Source organism: Suncus etruscus, chromosome 10 (genome assembly GCF_024139225.1).
Source record: "Suncus etruscus isolate mSunEtr1 chromosome 10, mSunEtr1.pri.cur, whole genome shotgun sequence".
In the NCBI taxonomy this organism is placed as follows: domain Eukaryota; kingdom Metazoa; phylum Chordata; class Mammalia; order Eulipotyphla; family Soricidae; genus Suncus; species Suncus etruscus.
In genome coordinates this window covers 10,884,964-10,892,529 of record NC_064857.1, presented here as the reverse complement: position 1 = coordinate 10,892,529, position 7,566 = coordinate 10,884,964, and positions in this window count along the sequence as shown.

Genomic DNA, 7,566 nt, shown 5'->3' with positions numbered 1-7,566 from the left:
AAAAAAAAGAGGCTACAGCAGAATCTAAAGATAAGTATAAAAATGAGAATAAGAAAAGAAAATTAAGATCACAAGTTTTCTCTGTGACAACACCCAAATTAAACTTTTTTTTGCACAAAGAAAGCCCAAATTTGGAGAAATTATATATAACATACTTCCCAAAAGTTATTCTTGCTTCCTTTTATCTTAAAATGTTCATTCATTCTGGAGTGCATATATTTTTCTTTCCCCTCAAATCACTGTTTAGATTTTTTTTTCTGTCTTTGGGCCAGACCGGCTTGCTGAGGATTACTCTTGACTCTGTTATCAGAAATCCTGGCCACTTAGGGCACCACATGGGATTTGGGGATCAAATTTAGGATGGAGACATGGCAAATGGTCTACCCACTGTGTTCTGGCCCCAACTTTCTGAAATACTTTACTGTGAGGGAAGGTGATGGACTGACTTTCCTTTGTGAAGTGAAGACTGACTTTTCTTTGTTGTAAAGAGCAATTCCTTTTTTACAGATTGAGTCCATGAATCTCCAAGAATTTAGGTGGTTAGGACCAGTTCCTACACAGTGAAAAACAGAGAGCTTCAGAAGCATCTTAATGGCTGCCACTTGGACTGGTCATGACCATTTGTACAATTTAGTTCATCAAAGAAGACTTTAGTAGTCTTGATCCATACTATGCCCTTTCTAGGTTGCTGAGGTGCATCAAGCAAAAGGGAAGAAGCAACCTCCAATCTTCCCACTTCACCCAAATCACTAGCAATGAACCTCAATGGACCTCATGAATGTACGTCTATCAGTTTAAATCACCAGGTGCCATCTCTATGCACAAAGGCTTTAAAAAAATGACAAAATACAAATTATGGGAGAAGGTGTTCTGACCTTGAGATTAGACCTAATCTACAAAATATATTTAAAAAGACATAAGCAGAACCCTTCAAAGGCTAGACTTCAAAGGAGTCTACAACAATATGATGGCTTTGCAAAGGATAAAAATAAAATTAAACTCCTAATCGAGGAGATCGCCCTCCACCACCAGTTCTTTTTCCGGGACAACCTTTTGGGCAGCCACCATTGGGTCCACTTCCTCCTGGACCTCCACCTAGAGTTCCGGGCTACGGACCCCCTTCTGGTTCACTGCCTCCACAACAGGGACTACCTCCACCACCAGACCCCTTTCCACCTCGCCCACCTGGGCCTCTTGGGCCACCCCTTACACTTGCTCCTCCTCCACATCTTCCTGGACCACCTCCAGGTACTCCACCACCAGCTCCACACGTGAACCTGGCTTTCTTTCCTCCACCAACTAACAGCGGCATGCCTACATCAGATAGCTGGGGACCACCACCTACTGATCCATATGGTCGGCCTCCACCATATGATAGGGATTGACTACGGGCCTCCTGGAAGGGAAATGGATACTGCAAGAACGCCACTGAGTGAAGCTGAGTTTGAATAATCATGAATCAAAATAGAGCACCTTCCAAGGCAAACGTCTTCATGGGGGAGAAATGACACCTGTCCAGCAGTTTGCTTCTTGCGCTTGAACTGAATCTGAAAGGATTCACGGATAACATGAACAGGAATAGATCTGAATAAAGCAAATCTACATACCTGGTAACCAGTAGCTCTACTTTTATTTTTTATGTTGCTAACCTATTTTACTTGAAGAAAACCTGTGTGATTTAAAAAGTTATAGCTTTTGTAACTTTATTACTGGTTCTATACCTTTGGCCATTCTAATGTGCAAGCAATTGGAGAAAATGTTAAGTAATGCTTGTTTTTATAGTAGTTTGTTCTTGTTAAAAATGCTCCTATGATAATGTCTGTAAACAGCACCACTTTGATTACAATAGATATAGTGTTGTAATAAACTGTTTAATGGGAAAAAATTAAATTAAATTAAATTAAACAATAAGACTATATAAAACAAAAAATAAAAACATTCAGTCTGTCAAAAAATTGAACAAAAACTAAAGATAGCTATGTTTCCATTCAACATAACAGAAAAAAAGATTAATATAAGCACATATAAAACTCACAACGATCAACTATAACAATAACAAAATAAAAAAATCCAACAAAAAATGGGAAGAGGAAGTGAGTGAACAGTCACTTCTCTGAGAAAGATGAAAGGATTTCCAAGAAGCACATAGAAAAATGTTCATCACCACTTATTATTAGAGAAATACAATTACAATAAATAAAAATATGGAAACAATCTATATTGGCAGTGATGTGTTAAAAAAGAAACTTTCATTCACCACTAGTTGGAAGTATTGACTGACCCAATCCCTATGAAAAAGAGTAGAAGATTGATCTTCAGTAAACTTTGAATTTCACTGACATACAATCCATTAATTGTACTCAGGAAAACATTAATGCAAAAGGGGTGCATTAACACCATTATTCATCTCCGCATTCAATATGATAGCAAAGACCTGGATTCAACCTACATGTCTAATGACATTAAATGATTCAGGAATATATGGTATATTAACAAGGTAATGCCACACAGCTATAATGAAGGATGAAAGTATGCTACTTGCTTTAGTATAAATGGAACTGGAACATATCATGTTAAATGAAATATATTTCGTATTTAGAATAACAAGATGAGGATATGAAATGGCTTAAAAGTGTTTAACCACAGAGTATAGGAAAAGGAAAGAGACAAATTGCAGAGAGTGGGAAGGAAAGATAGATGAAAAATCAATGGTTTCAAGAGAATTTAGGTACATTGGTGTTAAGGAATTATAGAGCAAAATATCCAAACCACAGTCAATAATATTGAAAACACAAGACCCATACTTTAACAACCAAACTTTGAAAAATGCTTGTCGAGAGGATAGTCTGAGTGAGTGAATGAGGATAATGAAAAGGAACCAGCACCATTGGTGGAGAGAGTTGGTACTAGAACATTATTCAACTTAACTTTAGTCTCTAGCTCTCTGATCTTTGCTAAATTCACAGACCAAAGTATCCAAGCAGGAACTCATTGTCAACACTCTGGGTATAAATGGTGTTCAAATTTATCTGGGAATTTTAGCTTGTCGTCACCAGAAAAGTCAATAAGGGCAAGATAGCTAGTAAAATACAAAATTCTCCTTTCTGAATTTTACTCATCACCTAAGGAAGAGTTGATAATACATTTTCAAATGTATTTTAATGTAATTTGCTCAGTAAGAATTTGAATCAGATAAAGAATACAAATATGTCATTTTGAAAATTAAAAGCAAATGTCCTACTTGTCCTTTATATTGTGTTTCTACAATAAACAACAAAAGATTTGGATTTTTAAAGATTTACTTGTATGTGTATACTCTCATAGATGTATAACATTGTTATGACTCCTTACCAGTTGATTATGTAGGTAACTATAATATGTATGCATATATAATGTGCATAGTTATGCCAATATATATGAATATATATGTTCTTGATTTAGAAAATTTCAGCCAATAAAAGTGTCAAGTATGAAACTTCCACCTGAATTATAAAATGGTGGTAATTTTAGAATCATGTTTCGAAAATGTGAAGCATATCAATTAGGTATCTCCTAATTAAATTAATTTACTAAAAATGTAGCACTGCAGAAATATAACTAATTATAGTAATTTTGTGACAGGGCTGTCATCAGAACAAGTTTTGCATAGATATTTGACTCAGAGAAAGAAGACTAATCATATGGTATTACTCTTAAAATATCAAATTGTCTCTAACCTTCTTAATTTTAAGACTTGGAGTAGTTTGAACTGGGTTTGTATATATTTAATCACCTTCTTTAAATAGGTACTAGATAAAAAAATAGCAAAATAGGGAAATAGGAAGTAACAAGAAAAAGAAAAATAGCCAATAAGTAGAGCTAACAATATCCAATATTAATTTTCTGGATTCCATCCTATACAATTTAGTTAAAAAATATGTAAGGTGTTGAAGTATTTGGAGATAAAATATAAATAGATATTCACTGTGCTAAGAGTTATTTATATATAGATATGGTAAAATACATACACTATCTCACACTACTGAGATATGTTTATAGCACTATAGAACATAAATTATTAGCTTTAAAAATATTATGGGGTAAATAACAAGAGAGTAATGTTTAGATGGCAAATAATGGGTTAGTAGTTCTAAGAATGTGTTCCAGAGATAAGGCAAGTCTTAAAAAAGACATTGAAACTCAATCTGTGCTCAGTGGATGTATGTCTTCTAGTTGATTCCATTAACTCTACCCACCTTGATGTTTCCCTGAAAAAAAGCAAAGCTGAAATGTAAGAATTCCTTATTCTTTATTTGATTTGTCATTTCTTATTGAATTCAAGTTTGTAACACGCCAAAATTCTTATGCCAGACATGTAATTCTTCTCATGAACATATTGACCATAAGGGCCATTTTAGATCATTAGGATTAAATAAAAATGTGAGAATAGATAGATTTTACAATATAAGATTGGTGCCCATTTATAAAGATAAACTCTGTGCACTTTTTTCTCATCTTCTCTCACTGATTGTATTTTCCTCCATTCCTACTCTTTCTTTCACACATATGTCATGTGAGTTCACAGAAAGTAAGAAGATCTGTGAAACCCTATGGTGAGAGTCCTCAACAGAAATAAAATACGTTAGCATGTTACTATCTCAGAATTTCAGTAGTTACAACTGTGAAACTGATGTTTTTTTCTATGATAGTTCATTATCTAAATGATCATTTATCTTTATCTTTTGGGGAGGGGGGCCACACCAGGCAGTGCTCAGGGGTTACTTCTGGCTCTATTCTCAGAAATCACTCCTGGCTGGCTCAGGGGACCATCTGGGATGCCCGGGATTGAACCCAGGTCTGTTCCAGGTCATTTGCATGCAAGGCAAACACTCTGTCTCTCTGCTAACTCTCCATACCCGTGTTCGAAGCACTACTGGCCAACTTACTTTATCCTCTATTATTTATTCTTAAATTATTTTTAAAATTGTTTAATAGTTCGGGGCCAGAGGGATAGTGAAGCTGTAGGGCATTTGCCTTGCACGCATCCTGCCTGGGTGGGACCTCGGTTGAATTCCCAGCGTCTCATATGGTCCCTCAAACCAAGAGCGATTTCTGAGCGCAGAGCCAGGAGTAACCCTGAGCGTCACTGGGTGTGGCCCCAAAACCAATGTGTGTGTGTGTGTGTGTGTGTGTGTGTGTGTGTGTGTGTGTGTGTGTGTGTGTGTGTGTGTGTTAAGGACTGGAGTTAGAAAGATATTAACATTGAGGTAAGTTATTGTCTTATATTGACTGACCCCAATTCAATTTCAGGACCACATATAGGAGTTCTCCCTAAGGCATTAGCCCACAGCAATATCAGGTGTACCCCTGCCTTGTTCCTAAAACTAAAAAAAAAAATGTAGGGGCCAGAGAGATAGCACAACGGTAAGGCATTTGCCTTGTGTGCGGAAGGTCATTGGTTCAAATCTCGGCATCCCATATGGTCTGCCTAGCCTGCCAGGAGTGATTTCTGAGCGTGGAGCGTGGAGCGCTGCCGGGTGTGACCCAAAAAAAAAAAAAAAAAAAAAGAAATAAAATAAAATAAAAAGGGACAAAGACTAAGTAAAATAACAGATTCTTCAAGGGGCCACGTTGAATTGCAAATCATAAACTCCATCAAAGTTCACCATTGTAAATATATAAAGCTCTATGCTTGAAGCATGTTTCCACATGTTTTGATATATAAAATTTAGTATTTTGAGGTGCACTAATTAAATAAGTAACAATGAATACTTTATCATAGGTGAGAAGAAACAAAAGGGCTCTAAGCAATTAAATTCTTAGATGACCTTGAATAAACTTTTTAGAGTTTATTAACAGTGACCTTCGTAAATCCTGTATGTCTTAATCCAAACACTGCTTTAAAATGGTTTACAACTGAAAAGGTATGGTAGAATGAGACAAGAAGACTTAGATACTTGTCTTTAAATATTTCTTTGAGTGCTTAAACAAGAAGCATGCATCTTGTAGAAAGTCTCTGAGCTAATAGAAGATTACAACCCCTTCTGAAAGGAGAAGTGAATTTAATGCTACTTGCCTTTAAAAGAAAAATATGGAAAATGATGAAAGCATTTGAAAGTCTCAGATGCGTCAGAAAACTGGATGGTGAAATATAAATTCATCTTATAAACTAAGACAAGTTAGGCCTCAGGATGTTATAATAACTTTTTTTTAGTGACAGGTTATTTATGAGTGGAATGGGATGCTGAAACAGCAATCAAATCTTTAAGTATAAATACACTGAAAAATATTTAGGTATTTTGTATATACATTTAAAGTCTTTAAATATTGACTCTCTAAGTAGAGATTACTAGTCACAATATGTCCTTTATTTAAAAAACACCGTGTTAGCTGTAAAATGTAGAAAAAAATTGAATTTCTATTTGAATGGAATATTTTCTTTTTCAAACATATTTAATATAGTATAAAATTGAAATATATAACTTCAAAGTAATAAGCTCAAATCAGTATGAAAAATATTTTGTATCTAGGAATTGCAATCAAGACTTTTTACCCAAGATCAAAGGGTAAAAATTTCTGTTAGAATTATTCAGAAACTAAAGCATTAACTAGCTTTATTTATTTACAATATAATATGACTAACCATAATTAATTCTATATAGCAATTCCATCATTTTGCAATGCTATTTTCTATGGGTATAGCATGGAATGCTAACAATAAACACTTATGCCTTTGTAAATTGTAGATCATTAAGAATATTTCATTACTTTATGTCCCAAACCCTTCATTAGCTCCCAAAATATTCAAACTACCAAGATAATTTGTACATCAGATGCCTCTTAAAATAGATGGTTGATAATCACCATTTGCTTAATATTCTTTGAAAAAATAATTAGTAACACATCACTAGGTTTCAGGTTATTTTACTTATAGAAGTCTTGCTAGGAAGTTAAACAATAAACAATATTAATAGCAGACAAAACATACTGCAATTGTCTAATTGAAATTATTCCAAATTCAGGAAGCTTTATTAACAAGGCAAATGTTAAAGCAATAAATTGTATAATTTTGCTATCTTTGAAATTTTATTTTCTGACTTTTATAATATAAAAATATTTAAAGGATTATTTTCATAAAGGACAAAAAAGAAGAAATATCCCATTTTAAGTTAAATAGAACTATCAAAATTAAGTCAGGGGAGGAGCCAGAAAGATAGCACAGCAGTAGGGCATTTGTCTTGCAAGCAGCTGACCCAGAATGGACCTAGGTTCGATCCCAGGCATCCCATATAGTCCCCCAAGCCAGCCAGCCAGGAGCGATTTCTGAATTTATAGCTAGGAGTAAACTCTGAGTGTCACCATAGTGGCCCTAAAACAAACAAAAAAAATTAAATGAAGCTTTAGTATATGAAATTTTAATAAAATCTTATTTCTCAAGAGTTTATATATAATTTAAACTCATATTAAAATTTAATTTATTAAAATCAATGTACCTCAAAAAGATGTGGATAAAAACCTAACCAATATAGACAATAACAAAGTACTCAAGAAATGATGGTGCCTACAATAAAAATGAGGAGAATTAAT